Here is a 22,028-nt window from a genome sequence, read left to right as displayed (position 1 = left end):
CTTCGCCGTGGTCAGGTCGAAGCGAGACAACTCACTGCTTCCTCTTGCTTTGTCGCCGAAATTTCACGCAAAATTGCAAATTTCGCCAATACTAGCCCGATTCACGAAAAATCAAAAACATACGATTGTAGGTAAATGATCTTACTATGCATTTGGCGAAAAATACCAGCTAGAAAGCTTTTCTTTCGCGAGATTTCGTGCGAGTTTTGTTAAACATTTTGTTTTCTTTTGTCGTGAATACGACTTACTTTACTATGGGGTGCCTTTTCAAAATTTACCCTCTGAGAGAGTGATAAGTTTTTGATCGTGAATATCTCTTGTTGTATCTAACGAATCAACATAATTTTTGCTACATGCAATCGGAAATATGATCACAATTTTATGATAAAATTTTCAGTTGTGTGGCATAATCTCAAATAGTTCAAAATTCAACTTTTCTGAAATGTTTGGTATAAACGAGTATCAAAGAGGATAATTCATATGGCGCGTTTGCCTTTCTCGTATTATGAAAGCTCATAGCTCAGTGATCTGTGGAATGATTTATATAATCTAACTACCAATAGAATCGAAATTTTTCAATTTAAACGTGTATAGCAAAAGCATTGAAGTATTTCAATAGTACAATATTGAAAAACCTGTCTCATTTGATCCATGTCAACACCAGCCAATCAGAACGCGTTCTAAGGAAGAGAACAAAATATCTGCTGCTGTACAACAAATCGTCCGAGAAAAATGTTCCGAAAAGTGGTGAATATCGCAGTGAGTTCCTCAATTTGGTCCTTCTGAATGCTAGAAACGAATCCCTACAGCATATTGATAGTTTCTTTCAATAAATTATGCAAATCCGAAATTAAATAATCGACATTAAAATTCTATATGCGGCTATTTTTATAGCCGTTAGGACCGCCCATTAGTGAAAAAGCTACAAACGAAATCACATAAAAGGAAATCTCTTAACAAAAATTGAATCAACTTAACTAGGATAATCCAGGAAAGGATATCTGAGCTTCGCAACAGGAACTTCCAGCAAAAGCTTCGAGAAATTCTCCCACATTCAAAGCCCTTCTGGTCCTTAACGAAGGTGCTTAAGAAAAAACCGAAGCCTATTCCTCCTCTGATGTCACCCCAGGACGCAGCTGAAGGAATACCTTTAATCACACCAGTAGAGAAGGCAAATGCGCTAGGCCAGCAGTTTGTGTGTTCTCACAATTTAGGACTCAACATTGTTAGTCCATATGAAAGAGCCGTTGCTGATAGCGTAGCTGAGGTTGACCAATCAGACAGCTTAGTTCCTGAGGAAAGTAGAGTCACTGCGAATGAGCTGATGGCTTTTGTGAAAAAATCCAAAAATATGAAGGCCCCCGGTTTCGACAACACATTCAACATTGAGCTGAAACATTTGAGTATTCGCTCATTTGTCTTCTTAGCTAAACTTTTTAACAGGTGCTGGGAGCTTGGTTACTTCCCTTCAATGTGGAAGTTAGCTAAAGTTATCCCAGTTTTGAAACCGGGGAAAGATCCTTCCTTTTCCAAGAGCTATCGGCCCATCAGCTTACTCTCTGCCCTATCCAAGCTGTTTGAAAAGTCAATACAAAGGCGAATTCTTGCTTTCGCAGATGAACAGGATATATTTCTGGAAGAACAGTTTGGGTTCCGGAAAGGAAGATCCACCATCCACCAACTCACAAGGGTTAACAACGTCATCCAGCAAAACAAATCAGTGTCCAAAACGACTGCCATGGCAATATTGGATATTGAAAAGGCATTCGATAATGTGTGGCACGATGGCCTGGTGTTCAAACTGCATCGGTATAATTTTCCCATGTATCTTATTAAAATTATCAAAAATTATCTTGCAGATAGAGCATTCCAGGTTTCTCTGAATAATGCACTTTCAGAAAGATTTACTATTCCTGCTGGTGTACCCCAGGGAAGTATCCTAGGTCCCATTCTATACAACATTTTCACATCAGACATCCCACCTCTTCCAGGTGGTGGTGTTCTGTCACAATTTGCTGATGATACTGCCATTCTTTACAAAGGTCGTGTCATTAATGCTCTGAAAAATAAACTACAGACAGGTCTGGACGCTTTAACGGAATATTTTACAAGCTGGAAAATTGTGATCAATGCAGCAAAAACTCAGGTCATCTTGTTTCCACATTCAAGATCTCCAAAACTTGTTCCATCAGACGAATGCAGAATACGATTCGGTGATGAGGTCATTCAATGGTCCGATGAAGTTATCTATCTAGGACTCACCTTTGACAGACATCTGATATTCAGGTCACATGTTGACAAAATCGTTCAAAAATGTAGCATACTCATCAGGTCTCTGTATCCGCTGATTTGTAGAACATCTAAACTATGCCTGAAGAATCAGATGGCTGTCTATAAACAAATCATCTACCCCGCAATTGAATACGCAGTCCCTGTTTGGCGGAGTTGTGCACGAACACACAAACTTAGGCTTCAACGCATTCAAAGTAAGATCTTAAAGATGATTCTAAATCTACCCCCTTGGACAAGGACTAGTGAAGTACATGAGATGGCCTCACTGGATATACTAGAACAAAAATTCGAACAATACTGCACGACATTTGAAGAGAGGTGCTCAATCTCTGAAATACAAATAATTCAAAATTTGTACGTATTAGGTTAGGGATAGTTATAAGTAGGTAGACATTTTATAAATAATTAAAATAAATATTATGATTAAACATTAGTATGCAAAACAAGAGTAACTAAAACACCTAATATAAATAACGAATCGTATGAACAACAAAGATGAAAGGCCAAAGGGTCAAAACACTTGTACTGTAAAATGTTGATGTAATACACAAAAATAAGATTAATAAACAGATATTTATGCAAAAAAAAATGCATGCAAAAATTGAATCAGTTTGGATTCTATCGCCACTGCGAGCAGATGTGTTTTGTGTCGTCTGCAAGCTTTCGGCAAGAGCGATTACGTCACAGCTGCCAGTCATTAGCATTGGGAAAAAACAACGGTGGAGAGCATTGCACAAGATCAGCCGTTCTAATGGCTCTAAAAGTTTTCTAATAAACTATTAGGATTTGTTGTATCGTAGGGAAATATCCTCAGTTTACTGCAAATCAAGAACAGTTTGCTTAGATTTGTTTACTTTTCGCTGTGTGAAATTCACAGTAATCGAGATCAAGTGAAGCTTTCTTTGTTTTTGCGAAAAATGTGAAAAAGGGGAATGCGTGCATAATTCATACAATTGATATTCGGAAGTGTTAAGGAACATGTCAGTTGTTTTCGTATTCACGACATCCAGTTATGTCTCTGACATTACCCACCCGCCTTTTTTCCTTTTCTCGCTATAAACAACTCGCATATGTAGGGATGTGCTACGTTTTCAACAAAGCGTCAAAGCTAGTAGCGATGAAAATCATTACTGATTTCTGGTTCTACTGAAACATGAATAGAAATTATTTTACAAAGTAGTAACACTTAGTTACATTTTCTACTCATCTATATCCAACGTTTACGCAGAGAGAACGGACAACGAAAACAAAAAAAAAGTTCTTAGCGTCTACCGCATGTGGCATTTTACACACCCCAATGCATGCGTTGACATTGTGTGCGTGCGAAAGAATAAGGAAAAATTCATTTAATTTTCAAATCTCGCACGAAATCTTTCGATAAAAACGTTTATCAGGCACAATTTATATACGAATCGATAGAAAAATTAATTATCTAGAATCGTATGTTCTTGGAATTTCTGTTTTCTTCCCCGTTTTCTCACAATTTTGGGTAAAGTGCGTGAAACCCCGGAATAGGCAGCGAACTCCCGTGACCACGGCGAAGCGCTACCTTAAGACCTGAGGACAGTAGGTCGCGTATAGATTTTGAGCCGAACAAGCGGATCTCGCAATTTCATTTGCGTCTGTGTGTTTGGCAACCTTGTTGAGTCGGATTTATTTCTTTTCTTTTTCCGGACGCTACCAGAAAATTGAAGCAGAGAAAATGGCGGATGCATTGAAACTGACTTTGTTTCACAGAAAAAAACATAAAACATCATTTTCATCGCGACAAAATATATGTGTTTTATGTATCAATCGTATTTAAACTAAATAATCTAAACTTCATCACTCTAGATTTATGATGAAAAAGTAGAGGTATGCCATTCTTAGCGTTTTCAGCAGTTCTTCAGTAAGAATAGAATATATATCGGTAAACTCAATGAATCATTCTGAAAATATCACGGAATTTTCTCAACTAAACTTCAGACATCATCAGGTGGATTTTTTTATATTCATCACCGTTTTTGCCTTTCTCATATAGAAAGGTTATGCAATCACTTGAAAAACCGACTAGTGAAAATTGGCCCGGAGGGCCAAGTGTCATATAGCATTCGACTCAGTTCATCGAGCTGAGCAATGTCTGTGTGTGTATGTATGTGTGTGTATGTGTCAAATAATCTCACTAGGTTTTCTCGGAGATGGCTGAACCGATTTTGACAAACTTAGATTAAAATGAAAGGTCTCGTGGTCCCATACGGAATTCCTGAATTTCATCCGGATCCGACTTCCGGTTCCGGAGTTATAGCGTAAAGTGTGTTCAATATTGTACACCGTCACTTAAACTGGCGGAACAAAAACCGTAAAAAATGTTATAAACTGGATTCTAAACCGTCATTCCCAATCTTAGGCTCAATTGAAAGGTCTTATGGTCCTACCAAAAATTACTACATATTTTCGGATGCGACAAACATTTAAATCGTAATTTAGAGTGCGTATTAGTAGAGTTTGTATGTCATGTTAGTTGGTGGCTGTACGAACCGACTTTGATTATACCGGTTCTCGGGTTCCGGTGCCGAAAGTGCATATAATAGTGAACCAACCTCATTTTCTTAAGGATGACCTACGCAATCAAAGCACTGTTTTATTCTGTATGTTATACTAGTTAATGCACAAACAATCTTTTGGTTTCTTCCAAAAATCGAAGAGAAAATTTTTGAATAGAATACCACCATATTGTACATGAGAAAGGCATCATTACACCACTAGGTGGATTAAAGCAGTTTTTTTTAAAAAAATTTGATTTGAAACGAGAAAAACTTAAAGAAATTTACGTCTTAAACGTACTGTCCTCAGTTTGTGAAAGTAAAGGATGCAGAATGCATGGAAAGTTTTGAAAATCTCGCTGACTGATGGCCAAACGAACCAGCATAGGTTGTAGAAGGGTTTATTTTTATTATTTACTATTATTGTGTCCATCGTACACAAAATGTAAATGGAAAATTAGAGTTTAATCTTTTAAAAATATCAACAAAAATAATAATTACATTGCAACTTAAAGCTAGTATAACAAGTGTCAATATTGATCAGTTTCGCTATTAATAATGCTTGTTGGATTTTTCGGCTCCGATGAAGCTATTAGTTGGCATCTGCCTTAATATGGCGGAAGATTTTCATAGTTTTGCCACAGTAAGTTCCGCAATGCTAGATGAACGAATCCTTTTTGATTTCCTTCAAAACGTTTGCTCCACGAAAGTTGATAAAGGAACCATACTACTGAATCATTCACCATAATATGCCGGACAAGTGAACAATACAATGCACAGTGATCCGAAACGGTAAATTAGCATGACAAAAATATGTTCACTATTAAATATTAGTGTCTCCACAAAAGTTATTTGTAATCAACTGGCGCATCCTTTTTGTAAGAGGTCATAAGAGTGGTTTAAATTTTGATTGAAATCGAGAATCTAAAAATTGTTGTAATTCACAGCAAAGTTGTAGGGAATTTTATTTTGAGCAACTTTGCTGAAAAATCCACTTTCCTAGCTCTTCATTTGATCGAGTTACATCAAGGCCCTTAAAAAATCACCTTTTTTATTCTAACTTTTTTGTAAGTAGTTTTACGAGAGAATTGTCTTCCAAAAGTCTTTGGTTAACAAATTATTTTAATATAAGCCACTATTAGAAAGTTGTGATGGTTTTTTCATCAGAAACTAGTCAAATGTAAATTTTTTTAAATTCAATTAAAAAGGTTTAATTCAGTTTTCATAATACCAGGGCTAAACCAGACACTTTTTGGAAATTGAAAAAAACATCCATTCGAACTAGGTTTTTACTCAAGTTATCTCTACCGTTGTGTAGTTTCAACCTTCAGTTACAACTACCAATTTGTGATTTGAAAAAACATGCATTTTTTGGTACCAAGTCAGGCAGAAATAACCTAATCAATATACCTGAAAACGTGGGGCTAAACCGGACTCGTTATTGGGCAAAGCCAAACTGTAAAAAGCAAACAAAAATTAAGAACCAATACAATAGGGTGCCAAATGGAGACATATTATGTAAGATTTGTACAACCCTTACTCCAAAACGCTTATTTGTAGTCATTTGTGGTGGCACAAAACCAATGAATCGATTAATTCCATATTTGTTTTGGTGTGTTTCCCTAATTGCCTTGTGTCCCGAGTTGGTGGTACAATGCATAGGACACTGGTCTTACAAAACAGTTGTTGTAGGTTCGAGTTCCGACCTGTAAGGATTCTTAGTGTCGATACAAAACACTGTATAATTTAAAAGACTAGACTGCAAACGTCTGTTGACACAGAAGGTTAAGTTCCGAATCGGAATGTAGCACCTTGACTTTGCTTTGCTTTACTTAGCTTTTTGAAGAAAATTCATTCTAGCTTTCCTAATTGTCTTAGCTAGTTACCATTTTCTCTGCGTGATTGGCAATGCTTTTCCGAAAAACATAATATTCGAATATTGCTTATCAATAATGCTTATCAACTGGTGAACCTGAAACCACCTAACGACAGATCGTCTATTTCAAGTGTTACCCGTCAAAGCCGTGATAGATTCGGAAGGTTTCACGATTTTCTACAGAACGCCGAGTCACTTTCTGGTCGTTCGCTACCCCCAAGCCCTATCAGAAATTACAAGACTTCTTCAGTAATTTTTCACGTCCTAAGAAGAATAAAAAGATTTCCACTTCCATCGACTACACAACTATAGAACCGCTCTCGAGTAGCAAATTATGTGATGATATTCCCAGCAAATTCAATGATCGCCCATCAATTGAATTCGAGAAGGATATCATTTTCGCTGAAAACAATAAATGCAAACAAACGATCACAAATCACAACTTGTGGACGGGATGGGAAATACTGTCGAAATATGTTCCTAAATGGAAACACAGTTACAACCGAAATCAACGCGATGGAAATATCAACTTATCCATTTCTAATAAAAAATCGTCGTCAACCCCAGCTTCTTCATTTGTTGGCACAAATACGAAAACATGAGGCAAATGCTGATTTCATTGGTTGCCCTCGATCATGAAACAACAGGAAGTGCTTGTCAGCAGAATAAAGGCGCTTACAAAATGGTTTAGTCCTACTGCGCAGATATTTCATAGTTCGCTTTTGCACAGCTTCGCAACACTTTCGTCACTACGAAATACTTTGAAAAGTGGCATGCACGCAGCATTAAAAAAAATTATATGAATTTGCATATCGATGAATGCACATAAGAGAAGCGTGGTAATTCATCGAAATTTTATAATCCAAAGCATATAAAAATGATTCATCAACTACACAGCTAATTTAGTTGAATTTGACAACGAAAATTAATCAAAATTCAATTTTACATTTGAAAAGACGTAATATGCTATCATCACTCAAGACAATATTCTTGAATTCAAGTGTAATTTTCATTTTTTCTAAGAGTGTGTGTATGTTAATTGAAGGTTTAAGGGCACTTCAATGCGGGAAAACATCTTCGGCCACCTTCAAATGATGCGGCTGCAATTCGGGAACAGAGCAGCCAACACTGCATTTTCTGATATCATCTGATCTCACAATTTCTGATTACGACATTCAACCAACCGGCATTTTTTAGTGTCAAAAATGCATAGAGATAATCACTTTCTATTGCTCATCAAATTGTTTTACAAATCCTTTTCTTGATTTTATATTTCGATACATGCACCTTTCTGGTTTTCAAACCTAAGAAGGCTTAGAAAAAGGCTTATCCACCACTCTATGCCCATTGACATCATAATTATTCACACAGTAACAATCAATTACGTGATTGAAAGTGTAAGTTTTTATGTAACCACATGGAGAATAAAGAAAACAGCATATTACTAAATGATCTAATTCATTGATGAGGAAAATAAAACGCTTGTTATAATTGAATAGTTAAAAAAATAATAACCTAATAGAGTCTCACCTTAAATAAAAGTAAACAACATCATAAACGAACAGATAAAATAGACGAAGGTACTTTAGAGGTGAATAAATTTTAAACAATGTCAAAATAGTTGGCCTACAATCCAGTACAATGGTACCAGCGTGTTATTTGAAGGACTTGAAAAAACATGTTCCGACAATAGAAATAAGAAATTCAATAATGATCTACCAAAAAATTAAATCCGAAATGATTTGATTAACATAATTGATTGAACATATTATTTTTTTAAAGATTTCCTCCGCTACTTTATATTTTAGATAATTATCAAACAATCAGTATCGAACAAGAAAAAAACCTTTTATATAACTGGTAGAACTGAAAAGTGAGCAACATTCTAAAAATCAAGAGACTTATCACAATTTCATACCGTTTGCGGATTTCGAACAAATGAACTATTTGAGTGCTCAAGACAGTCAAAGGAACTTTAGTGCCAGTAAAATTGTAAAACTTCTACCATTTTTGGTTGCACTGAGAATCGACTGCAAAGTCCGTCCAAACAGAGAGTCATGTTTCGCGTTGGAATGTAGGAAGTGCCAAGGTTTTGTTTTGCTTTAGAATCAAACCTTCTTACTGCTCAATTCGAAAGAATAACAGACCAAAACAAAATGCGGTTATCGCACTGTTATCGAATACAACTTCCGCCTTCTTCCAGTATCACAAATCAAACTCTGTTTCAGCACTATGACTGACACTATGCTTCAAACAAAGAACGTCTCAACCAAAATTGAAGTCAGTAGGATCGGTTGATAAGCAATTGGACGCTTGACATTCACATGCACTCAAGATAGCTAGAATTACGGTCGCATTCCATACCACATTTGTGTCGACAGGACCGACAGCCAACACGATAAGTTCTATTTCACTATTATAAAGCCACTTGTTTTTTTTCTCAAAACTCTGTTATAAATCATCAAATTTTTACTAGCAAAGACTGTCACTGTTACACTTCCTTGCCGGAATGTTCGCTTGCGATCAGAAAACACCGAAGCGCGCGGTCCCCGGTATCGGCTGCCCGAGGATCACATTTTCACTAACAACAAACGATCGCGATCGAATGCCCCAAGCACCCGCAAGCTGCCAGCAGAGTAACAGGCTGTGAGAGAACCCTCCGCCATCATCGTACCGCTCCCGATAGCTCCCTGAACCGTGCGTGCAACGCTTCGCCGAGCCGATAGACCGAGCGCGAGCAAGAGCGCTCGATCACTAAAGCTAGAAATTTCAATTAACCACATCAGTACCCAATAATAATACAAACCAACAAAGCAAACAGACAGCTCCCTAACATATTAGCTGCATATATGCTGTCAGTTAGTTATGCTCGGTGCTTCTCTCCTAGCCAGCGAAACAGCATTATTTAGTTTAGATAGTGAACGTCTGTAGTACTAGAGGCACTGTTATGTTTACGATCGGTATAAACAGAGAGTGAGCAATGATTGTGATCGTGAGTGAGAGAAAGAGAGAGCGAGACAGAGAGGCGCGCGTGGTTAAACACAGCCAACGAGCAGGCCGGCGCCTTCGTTCGTTCCGAACAGCGCAGATGGTAAACATTCGGCAGTATTCGCACATAAAATCCAACACGCATGCTGTCAACGTAGCTCGCGACGACAGAAATGAAGAGTGACTAACGGAGAACGGAGTGTTATGATTGCAATGGGGCAGACTAGCTGCAGTGATGCATGCTTCCTATTAAAATGGGTGGATACTTCCGCACACAACCAACAACTAATCCGCCGCAGTGACGGCACGGTCTGAAAACTAGGTGCCGGAATCGTGACGATCGCGTGATGTCATCGTAATGTTCGCATCTGTTATCGGCATTATTACGAATTTATTCCAATTCATGTCCCCAAGATGATCTCACACGGTCAAACTGTGAGGACTAGCTGAATCAAAATTCTGGGACTGTCTTCAGCTATAAGTTTGAGACTGTTAAGTATAACATGTTAGTTCGTTAGTTAATCACATATTTAATTATGATTTATTGAATCAAGATTAAATTAATCATTTAGATGTGAACAATCTGTTGCTACAAAAGATGAGGATGTTTTGTACCTGCTAAAAAGAGAGACTTAGTAATTGTCAACTTTCCCTGCCCCAAATAAACTAACTTTGCAAAAGAGATATTAGTAAAAACGATCTTAATCCACCTACCAGTGGGATGATACCTTTTTTATCAGTTTGCACGTGTTTTTTTATGTACATGACTGTTCTTCGGTGTTTTTAATTGTCATGAAATTAATTTACTGATCATCGTTTTAAATGGCAGTTTGAAATTTCGATCACTCATTACCCTGTAACTTCGGAACAGAAAGTCGGGTCGGGAGATATGAAACCATAAAACTATACCTTTGAATCTTAACGTACGATAATCGATAAACCATTCCATGAGAAGTTTTTGATCATGATTTACGTTACTTCCAGAACCGATATTCAGGAACCAGCATAACCCAAAACGGTTCGTATGTCCAAGAAGTAATATGACGAATAAATAGGAATAGTTTTGAGCCCAACTTGATTTTTTTTTTGGTATCGTCATCTTCAACGGGCGCCAAGAACTTCCAAATCTGTCCACCAGGAGCGCCACAATATGTAAAAATAATTTGATTATTCTCTTATGCAGTTTCTCGCGGAGCTTTTCACAGAGAAAAGCCTTCTAACAATATTAGCACGAGGCCAGTTGAATGTCGTAAGTGATCGGTGATGTAACGGGGTACTGTATTTGCTGATCGATAATCACTTCAATTGCTCTTTCATCTACATCAATATCAACTTCTTGTGATCCTAGTATGCAATAATTGAGGGCTCTGAACAAATCAGCCCATATTCTAAACCTTTCTTATGTTCTATATCTCGCTTAGACGCAAAATTGGGTATTGCTTCCTACTTTCACTTGTATAAAAAAAAATCATGATGTTGAAAATTGTTACTCATATTTGGGTTAGTAATATTTTTCCCGGTTTTCCAATTAAATTCCTGGCTTTTTCCCTTGCCTTTCTGTTATTATTATGTTTTCAAAACCAACCGATAGCTACCTGATTCAGTACAGAAATTGTAATATATATTAATACTGCCATTCACGGTTTCGCAAAGTCAAATAAAATTATTTTCAAGTACTAGTTAAAAGCATAGTAGTGATTAAAGATACGTTTTAAATAAATAACGAATTATAAATTAAAATTAGTCATTTTGCACAAATTTTTGAACTTAGTCGTATCAAAATCAGTTACGGACTGCAACTTTAGTAGGTTGGAATTACAGTTTTATTCAAACTGCTACAGCACTGATGAGTCTAAGACGAAACGCGAACTAGAATATGATTCTACAGCTTAAGAGGTGTGTCATACCATCAAAAGTTGAAGTCGAGACGACGATTTTCAATAGAAATATGCACTGAAAAATATGAGCATGAAATAATATAATGTTTGTAACGAAAATCACCTTTTTTCAGTTTGAACATTTTTCCTGGGATCCCGCTTTTCATTCTATAATTCAAATTAAGGTCAAATTCAATAGTAGCTTGGCACAGAGGATCAAACTGAATGTAATACCACAGCTTCGCTTTGTCTGCTTTTAAGATCCTACAGGCTTTCAGAAATTCATCCAGGTTAGAATTTGAACTTACTTCATAACAGTGTCTTATATCCTGAGTCATCAGCCTGGGCAATGCTTCCAAACATGCTACCATTTGCCAAACCAAACTGAAAATTGCCTCTGTAAAACTGCGGCTGAAATTCATTTGCCAAATATTTACTCTTGTTGATGATTTTATATCATTTCGTACTAGCCTTAACCACAGTTATCATATTGATGCTATTTTGATGTAGACTAGCGATAACGTGTAAACCGTTGATGATTGCTCTCACCGTGAATTGTAAGTACTGCTTTTTTATCTAAAATAGCCTATAAACTACAAACGACGGTTACACGTGTCCAAATTCATTCGTTCTGTGGAATCTATCCAGAGACCAGCTAACCTTTTTGTTTTGTTCTCATCACCGTTAAAATTTGAGTTTTGAAACCATTGTCATTGACAAGAAAAATATTTAAAAAATTCTGAAAAAGGATTCACGTTTTTATTCAAAAATATTCAACTTATGCCAAATTTGAAATCAAATTAAAAAAAATTAGTGCAAATCTATTGGTAGAATGTGATTATTATGCATTCAATGACTTGTAATGACTAAACATGAACAAATTCTCAAATATCGTGAGGTTGCAACGTAACGGTTTCAGGTGACCAAATCTCACATACGACGTAATCTATAAAAATCTAACTTATCAAATAGCTAGCATATATTCCAATCTGAGGTAAATGCGAGAATATTCCATTTGAAATTAGTTTAGGTCGCATTTCAATTTATTCGACTGAAATTAGCAGCTATGTGGCCACAATTCGTAATTGCGGTAATTTGCAAGGGAAAAACAATTATAACCCCCAAATTGATGCTAGGTCCGAATATCTTTTTTGATTTGATTTTACGTTTCGACTGTACAAGCCGAAACTTATGTCGTCCGAGACGTCAGTTTAGACATTAAACTCCGGTGTAATAGCAAAAAATGTTTTGCAAGTAGCATTAACTTTACATCTGCCTACCGATTTATGTTGAGTCGTCTGGTCGTGCTAGCAGTTCAACATAAACTGTTACGCACTAACGAGTCAAAGACGTAGAAAATCAAAAAAAAAAATCAAATCAAAATAAGTATGTGCTGCTGGTATAAATTTGGTGGTAAAAAATATTTTTTTGATCTGGAACACATCTTTGTTTTCTATATGTTCAGGAGTGTTCTAGTTCTAGATGCATAATTTATGACAGTTTTCAAATTTAAACCTAGAATTTATAACAAAATAAACTGGCAGCCCCAGCAGCGTTTTATCTATGTTTCGGAATAGAACGGCAGCGTATACCAGTTTTTAATTTGACAGTAGAGCTGTTCGAATAAATAAAACAAAAACGACTTGCTGGGGATACGTTTGTTTCAATTTCAGTTATATTATTGACCACCCATATTAATCTTGCAGCTGCTGAATTTGCTCTAATGGTGAAAATTAGAAACTCACGGAAAAATACACGTAGAAATGTGGTCAGGTTTTGAACATTTACAGCTCAGTCAATTTTGTATCAATTATTAATATTTTTTAACCAATTGATTGGAAATATTTCTAAGTTTCGATTTTAATGTATCAATCCACGTATTTTCAATTATATATGATTGAAATTTTGATTAATAGCGAGGAGTGTCCTATTTTGTCAACTATAAATCTAAGACGCTATGTTGGCTTACTGGATTTCCCTAACGGAGACGATGGATTTGAAGGAGTAAGCAATCTATCAGCTGGGAAGCATTGATGTGATTGGTCAATTGATGCAAAAACGAAGCTGTATTGAAGCACGGGAATCTAAAAATATAAGCGAAATTATAACCAACGTTTTGAATATCACGTGTGACATGTCAGAGGAAGGTAACTGCTAGACAACAAGATACGAAGCGCTACAAAACGATTTGAATCTTTAATTGGTTTGCTTTGAGTTTGGAGTGCGAGTTTGGAAGAAATGCTTTGTTATGTCGTTTTCACCTGAGAAATTTGCAAGTATCCCAGGGTGAACTTCAAGTGCTTAAGATCAATTTCTAATTCAAATAAGGTGAACTCGATTAATTATCGAAATCTCAGAATGGTACTAATGGTAGAGAACTTAACGCCTTAAAAATAACTGCATGTATGCAAAACTTGAATACAAGCTTGGCGAAGAGAATCTTAAATATCGAAATCCGTTATGCTAGTATGCACGCAAATATAATTGCATATATTTGGGCTATACATGTAATTTCGTCGGATATAAGATAAGTCTTTTTATACGCGGGGTATACGTACCGCGTAGCTTTGGGAATCAGCATAAAAAATCACATAGCTTCGGAAATCCTCGTAAAAACTTTTACTTCGCCAGTAACTTCGATGTAACAATAGGATTGAAACAAGAAACATATCTGCCCAACGGTGATAAAAGTGATCAGTCTTGCATTTCACGAAGGAATGAAGCATCAAAATTCTTGGAATTTCCTTGAAAAATCAACACATTTTATTTAAACTTCTTGCTTTTTCCAATAATGCTCTTAAGCGCAGCATTCACATCATATTCGATTATTGATGGTGTTTCAGAAATATCATCAGATATTTTAAAGTTTAAGTTATTTGGAAAATCAGTCCTTCTTTAAACTTATGAAAGTTAGGAGTGTATTCTAGAAATGGACAAAACCGTTCATTTCAAAGAACTGTTGAAAATTTAATAGTTGTACCGAAAGAATTAGTTCTATTGAACCGTTCTTTCGTTTTTCTGAAACATCGTATGTTTCTCCGAAAGTAATATGAAGGCTACAAACTGAGGTGATCTAAATTGTATTCTCCTATTATCGACTATCTTCGACTACTCCTTCGTCGACATCAATATCCTCACCATAGCTGATAATCTTCGAAAAAAAATAAACAAAGATTCACTGAACAGGCTCTTACGAAGTCTGAAAAACCAATTTCAGTTGTCAAAGAAGGAAATCAAATACTCCTTGCAAACGGTGGATAAAATGAAAGTCGATAGCTTTGTCGATTTTGTAAATCCTATTGAAATCAATACCAAGGTTACTAAACAAGTATTGTCACAATTTGACATTACTGAGACAAATTTTTTGTGAAATTTGGGAAATCATTGGCTGACAACTAAAAACACGGCTCCTAAGAATTTAAAATAAAAATATTAAACATGTTACCTGATCGTACTTTTACCATTATGCATACTTATTATGAAATTTGAAGACAAACACTAGAGAAGGTCCTAAGTGCAAATGACAGTTCCTCTATCTTTACTCTTCTTTCGATTATTACAGTCCTATCAGCAATCCTTCTATCTTACACTTTGCATAGAATAACGACTGAAACTATCAGCTGTTAATAATTGAAAGAGAAAATAAACAAAGCGAAACTGTCATTTGCACTTCAGGAATCAGGAATCAGAACAAATTGGCTCAAATGGCACGTTCCCCTTGATATTTGGAGATTTGTGCCTTGCCATCAATTTGTTTTTAGCATCATTTTCCCGATATATAAGAGGGAAGGATTGAAAGGAAATGGTAAGGGTTGGACTAGGAGGATGGGAAAAATTGACGACACAAAAACACATAAAAGCAGAAGTAAATTCTGCACCCCTAAGGGATGCTGAACAATCTGCTGAGGATCACATTTAGTGGAAGCAGAAAGAAATTCTGAACCTCTACGAGGTCCCGAACAGTCTGCTGTTAATAAAACCTCCAACCCCCGAGAGGATTTAGAGATCTTACAAAAGCGACACCATTCTGCACTCCCGGAAGAATGCAGAACGACTCGCAGTATGTACGAGAAGAAGTAAATTCGGTACCCCTCAGAGGATGCCAAACAATCTGCCAAACCCTATTTAAGGTGAATACAGAAGGGATTCATTCACTCCAGGAAGAACGATGAACCCTTCTGACTATAGCTCCTTACCACATTGGGTGAGAAACGAGAGAATATCCTTCAATTTTAGCTCCGCATACACAGACTCAACCATGTATGGAGAACCAAAAACCCGGATACGTAGCTGCGTCAATGCGGGACAGTTACATATCAGATGATATGAAGTACCATAATCGCATTCACACAAATCACACGAATAATACTCAGCACGTTGAATAGTAGCCATGTGATAATTGAGTTTGCAATGTCCAGTCAGAGCTCTGACCAGAATACTTCAATGATACTTGGAGAAATGCAGTAGACACTTTGACATTTTCAGATTTAAATCTGGTAGAAATGCTTTTGTCTGAGCGCAAGTTTGCAAGCTGCGCCAGTAGCTGGCATGTTTGGATGCAGCCCAAGAACGTATCTTGTGCTTTATCCAACTAGTTGAAAGTGGTAAAGCTGGTTCAGGACCAACGAAATCGTTCGTTGCACCAGCTCTAGCCAACTCATCAGCCCATTCATTTCCAGTAATACCAGAATGGCCGGGTACCCATATGAAGTAAACAGCATTTGAAATGCTGAGGTCTTCAATTTGAGTTCGACATGCGATCACTTGATTCGACCGTGAGTCATTCGAACTGAGTGCTTTTAAGGCTGCCTGACTGTCGGAACAAAAATAAATACGTTTACCACAGATCCTCTGCTGAAGTGCCGATTGTACTCCACACAGAATTGCGTAGATTTCTGCTTGGAACACAGTACAGCATCTACCAAGTGAATGAGACTGCTCCAGCCTATTTCACGACAGTAGATACCAGCACCAGCACGACCATTCAACAGAGAACCGTCCGTAAAACAAACTATGTGTTCATCAAGTTGTCGTTCCAGACAACCAGACAATCATTCCTAACGAAGAGGATAGTTCACATTGAATGTTTTAAAAGGAAAACTGCTTGTGAGAGTTAGGTCACTAGGAGCGAGTAAATACTCATCCCACGGAAACATTTGAGACCACAAGCGAGTGTGACTGGTAGCATATTCTAATGGGTTACTGTTCCAAAGCCCTGTAACCCTAAGACGGTATGCACAAGATAATGCTTCTTGTTTTAGGAACACATGTAGTGGTTTAATGCACAGTAGCGCCTCTAGAGCAGCAGAAGGAGTTGTCGTGAATGCTCCTGTCATCGCCATTAGGACCATCCTTTGGAGATGATTTAGCTTTGACTGAACTGTCGCGACTTCTCCTTTCTGCCACCATACAAGACATCCATATGCTAAAATTGGTCTAACGATAGTTGTGTAGATCCAATGAATATATCTGGGTTTGAGTCCCCATGATTTTCCAAAAGCTCGTCTGCATTGGCCGAAAGCCATGCAAGCTCTTTTAATCCTGAAATCAATGTGAGCAGACCAATTCAGTTTTGAGTCAAGAATAACCCCGACGTATTTAACTTGATCGACCACAGTGACCCCTGAACCAAAGAACTGCAACGGACGAGCTCCTGTAATTATCCTACGATGAGTGAAAAGCACCATTGATGTTTTGCCCGGATTTACAGATAATCCAAACCTGACAACACCATTGTTCAACAGATCGCAGGGCTTGCTGCATTAAATCAAAGAGAGTGTTAATGCTTATACCGGTCATCAATATATGATAATCGTCGGCAAAACCATAAGTCGGAAATCCAAGGTTATAAAGTTTCCTTAACAGACCATCAGCGACTAGGTTCCATAAAAGTAAAAGGGATAGTACACCACCTTGAGGACACCCACAGACACTCAGCTTTCTAATCTCTGGCCTACCGAAGCGATGATCAAAGAAGTTGATTGCTAAGCATTGCGTGTATCCAGTAAGGGAAAATCCCAAGATATTCCGTTCACGACTGCATTGTTTAACCTCCTGCAGCCATTCAGCCATCGGCACGGAAATACACCTTGACTTAGGAGTTCCTATTTTTGTGGCCTTTTACGACATGGAATAGGAAACCAGTGGATCAATTCTTGGTAAAAAATAATTCCGCCGGATGCCACACGGCTTACCTGTTTGGTGGACTTATACCACCGGTACAGGTGGACCGTAGCGTTATTCTTAGCAGTTGGGAAACCGCTACCGACACTACACGGCTATCTAGGCTGCTCAGAGAGGGAAGTTAACATTGATGGTCAACTTCCATGGATGGCCGAGCAGCCGTTTAATCATTGGCTGACAACTAAAAACACGGCTCCTAAGAATTTAAAATAAAAATATTAAACATGTTACCTGATCGTACTTTTACCATTATGCATACTTATTATGAAATTTGAAGACAAACACTAGAGAAGGTCCTAAGTGCAAATGACAGTTCCTCTATCTTTACTCTTCTTTCGATTATTACAGTCCTATCAGCAATCCTTCTATCTTACACTTTGCATAGAATAACGACTGAAACTATCAGCTGTTAATAATTGAAAGAGAAAATAAACAAAGCGAAACTGTCATTTGCACTTGGAACCTTTTCTAATATTTGTCGAGATTTTATAGAAATCCAGCAGAAACATACAAATTATCCTTATTTCTCATAATCAGAATTCATTGTGCTGTTATTGATGACAACTAATGCCGTTTTTCATTGAAAACCACTGGTGGCGTGGATTGCTCTGGTTTTGCACTTTCGAGCAGAAATGCAACATTCTGACGGTGTTTCATTGCGATTCCTGCTCGAAAGTGTAAAACCAGAGCAATCCACGCCACCAGTGGTTTTCAATGAAAAACGCCATAAGAAAGCTCTTATTGATTTAAAATTGCTGTCAAGCCCATACAAAAACCGTTGAGACCTGAGGTGTTGGTCCCATTTGCAATGGATTGTGAACCATTGAACCTGTGTGGGACAATAAGATGTTTCAAAACTTGTACTGAACCTCTAGTTCAAACACAAAATTGCCTCCAACTTTTCATTTGTTGCATCAAGAAAATCATGAAGCTGAAAATCGTTACTAAGATTAGGACTAGTAAATTTTTTCCCGAATTTGCACTAAAATTCCCAACTTTTTCCCGGTTGTTCCCGATAAAACCAAATTCCTGAGTAGATAATAAAAGTTCCGATTAGTAGATAATTAGGCCGTATTGAAATGGAAAAGTCGTGACCATTGTTAAAATTGTTTTAACATTGTTTTAACATTGCTCTCTCAATAATAAGGAAAAGATTAAAATTAATTCTATATGTCAAAAATTGAATTATACGTTAGTGCTTAACAATTAGATAAATGATTCAAAACGAAAACCAAATCATCTATTGAAATGATTGTCGATAGGGCAACGCAATTCTTGCAAACTGTTAATTAATCCTTCTGAATCATTTCATGACGAAATCATTCGGTGCTGAGATCAGCCGATCAGCTCGATCGATGGCGTCATTAGCTAACCTTAATCACCTACCTGATTCATAGCGAACTGCTTCAACACAAATCGAATGTTTAAAAGCGCTATAGAAAAAATAACTCGTTCCTAGTGATTTAGCCTAAGACATTTGACCAAAAACATCGTTATTTGTCAATTCAAAGAACACCCCAGGAATATCATATTCCTAAATTCGAACTAATTCATTGTTCTAGAGCATAAAAAAATGGCATCATTTGTCATTCCAAGTTTTTGGCACCGCATCCAGCACGATATTCGATGTAGGTTGCTGGATGTTGACAAACAAACGAACGACTTACTAGCAGACAGCAAGTCTGACTTGCAGAAGGCGCTTCGAATCGATCACACGAAGAACCCGTTTCAAATTCATGTTATGCTCAGCGTAAGCGAGCTATTTTTATATACTGACTAAACGTGCCACAGCGAAGCGTTAAACCATAGAGCCGTTGAGCCTTCCTAATTCGAAACTCACTCGAACGACGACGATTGTTGCTTTATTTCGAACAGTCTTACCGAGAAAGGATCTCATCTAATTAAAACTGGATCATATTCTGCTGATCTGCAGTGATTCCTGAAAAGCTTTCTTTGTTCAATTAACAACAACTGACGAGCGTTGATCCGTGGCCTATGGTAATCGGAGAAAGAATCGAGCAAACAACCACTCCGAGCAACGAAAAAAAACTAATAAAATTAAAGATTTACGAGTTCTTGTGCGCGGAGCAGTTTGCAGCTTCTTCACTTTGTCATACACTTCCATCGTGCTGCGAGACGGAGGCAGGAGGTGAAATTTATGACGCCTTGCTGCCATCATCTCGGTAGAGGTCCGATGAGGCAAGGGAATCTGGAAAACTATCGGCGATTCATAACAAGCGCAACAAAACAAACACACCAGCCATGTAAACAAACAATTAGACGCTTGTTTGTTTTCAATTCACCCCGGTGCTAGTTCGTTAAGATTGTCTACTGTGCTGCTGCTAATTTCCGGACAGCTTTGCCAGAGTAGATTACCATCTACATTCACGACGAAGAAAGTCGTTTTTGCGACAGTTATGGGGAAATATTTCATCGAGCTGTACAGCAATTTCAATTCAGTGAACTGAGAAAGTTATTAGTCACGAAGTTATGCATATACTACAAATGTATAACAAAGTTGATTTCGAAACTGAACGAATCAGTGATGAGTCCGATGCAGCCTACGAGGAAGGAAGTTCTTACCTAAAGTATACGTAGCTCGTCATTTCGAAATAAGCAACTTTTAATTAACTTTACCATGATTTAGTAGGAAGTCATAATTGATCGAATCGATTCATTTAATTGAGAGCCTCCAACTTCTCTGTGATCTAGTTATGAACGGTAAACATTGACGCTTATAACACAAAATGAATATTTGTACAAAACAAGTCGCTCGTTTTTTTCTTATTACTACCTAGGCAGTCGAAGAAAATACGCATTTGCATATTTAGTCCCTTGCCAGTGGAGTTTCATTAGTAGTTTGATAACCCTGTTTTTGTCTAACAGAACCAGTCTATAACATTACATCCAAATGTTGTTTTTTTTACGTAGGATTACACCACTCTTTACTATACTTATTCAGGTGCATTTTTCGAAAGTTTCACAAAGCGAGAGTGTAGTAAAAATTTTCAAAATTTTAGTTTTTAATAACTTTTTACCTGTTGATTATTTTTGATATTACTACACGAAATGAAAATATTGTAAGATTGTTGTTAATATCATGCTCACTATGTAAATCTTTTATGAGTGGTGAAAAACTGGTACGAATCAACCGAATCTATAACAACACTTTCTTGTATCTTTGCGGATATCGTTCGACGTTTGACTTTGAAAGTAGACGTTTTGTGCACCATTCGCACCTCATGAGAGGCAATTGTATTGTGCTGATCCTTCGCCTCCGAGGAAAATACCATCAATACAATACTGTTATCGAACCAAAACAGACTGCGTCAGAGACTAACCTTTCATGCTATACCAGTCCCCCATCAACATTATTAAACACATCGAAGAAATTCAATCAAAATCCTAAAACCAAACCCTAAAGAGCTTAGGATAATATAGAGCAATTCCAGAAATGCTTAGCAGATCATCAGACTCGACCTTCTCCGATTTGGATGAAGCTTTGCACATGGCTTCAGTATGGCAAACCATAAGTTTTGAACCGATGAAGAGGTCAATCCAACTCACGACTGATTTTGAAAAAGGGCTTATGTATTTTTGCATTTCACAAAAGTTGCCTTTTTCAAATCGTTGTAACTTGGAAACCGTTAATTGTACAAAAATGGCATTCAGGAAAAAGAGGGGCTGGGGTCCACTAGGAGATTGATAGTACCTATTAGCTCTCTCCGGACAGTACCAGCCTAGATGCCGTGTGGAATCTGACGGAAAAAATGAACCAAGAATAGATCCACTGGGATACTTCAATCAATCATGTGAAATTCAGTCATTTTTCGAACTGTGTTTTCATGAATTGAGCCATATGTGACTTCACTGACGTCACTTGCAAATTTCATATTTTTTGCTGTGTAGCATAAAATAAAACAAAAACACAAAATACCTTTTTTTGTTTTATTTTTTATTATATATGTTTTAACCTTAAGATTGAATTTGCCTTTTGATGGTCCCATTTGCCTTTCGATGGTTCCCATCACGCTATGCCCGTTTCCGAAATGTAATACCTTTTCTGAGATAACGGATTTTCAGGTTGCATTTTCGAAATAAAATATTTCGGTTGCATTTTCGAAGTAAAATAAATTGTTACAGTGTACACAGTGTTCTTCGTATAGCCCCAAAGCTAACTAAAACATTGTCAAAGTCATAAAATAAATCGGATCAACCAGTTTTCAAATGAAGGTTTTTGAAAATTCGCAAGTAATTTCTGCTTCTCAAAAATATGAGCAGAGTCAAAAT

General features: G+C 37.1%; 2 protein-coding genes across 4 annotated transcripts in view; one reads left to right on the top strand and one right to left on the bottom strand.

The window, feature by feature from the left end:
* Positions 1 to 22,028, top strand: part of LOC131425374 (uncharacterized) — a 302,108-nt gene that overhangs the window by 128,062 nt on the left and 152,018 nt on the right. The gene's annotated exons all lie outside the window — the stretch shown is intronic.
* The window catches only part of LOC131425372 (E3 ubiquitin-protein ligase HECW2), a 104,442-nt gene that overhangs the window by 46,778 nt on the left and 35,636 nt on the right, over positions 1 to 22,028 (bottom strand). Inside the window, exon 1 of one of the 2 annotated variants that reach the window (XM_058587211.1) lies at positions 9,055 to 9,458. The exons of the other annotated variant lie outside the window; for it this stretch is intronic. The gene's annotated coding sequence lies outside the window, so the exon portion shown is untranslated. Of the gene's footprint in view, positions 1 to 9,054; positions 9,459 to 22,028 lie in introns of those variants that run through there. 2 annotated transcript variants of the gene reach the window in all.

This window comes from Malaya genurostris, chromosome 1 (genome assembly GCF_030247185.1).
Source record: "Malaya genurostris strain Urasoe2022 chromosome 1, Malgen_1.1, whole genome shotgun sequence".
NCBI classification, from domain to species: domain Eukaryota; kingdom Metazoa; phylum Arthropoda; class Insecta; order Diptera; family Culicidae; genus Malaya; species Malaya genurostris.
This window is presented reverse-complemented; position numbering and strand designations above follow the sequence as displayed.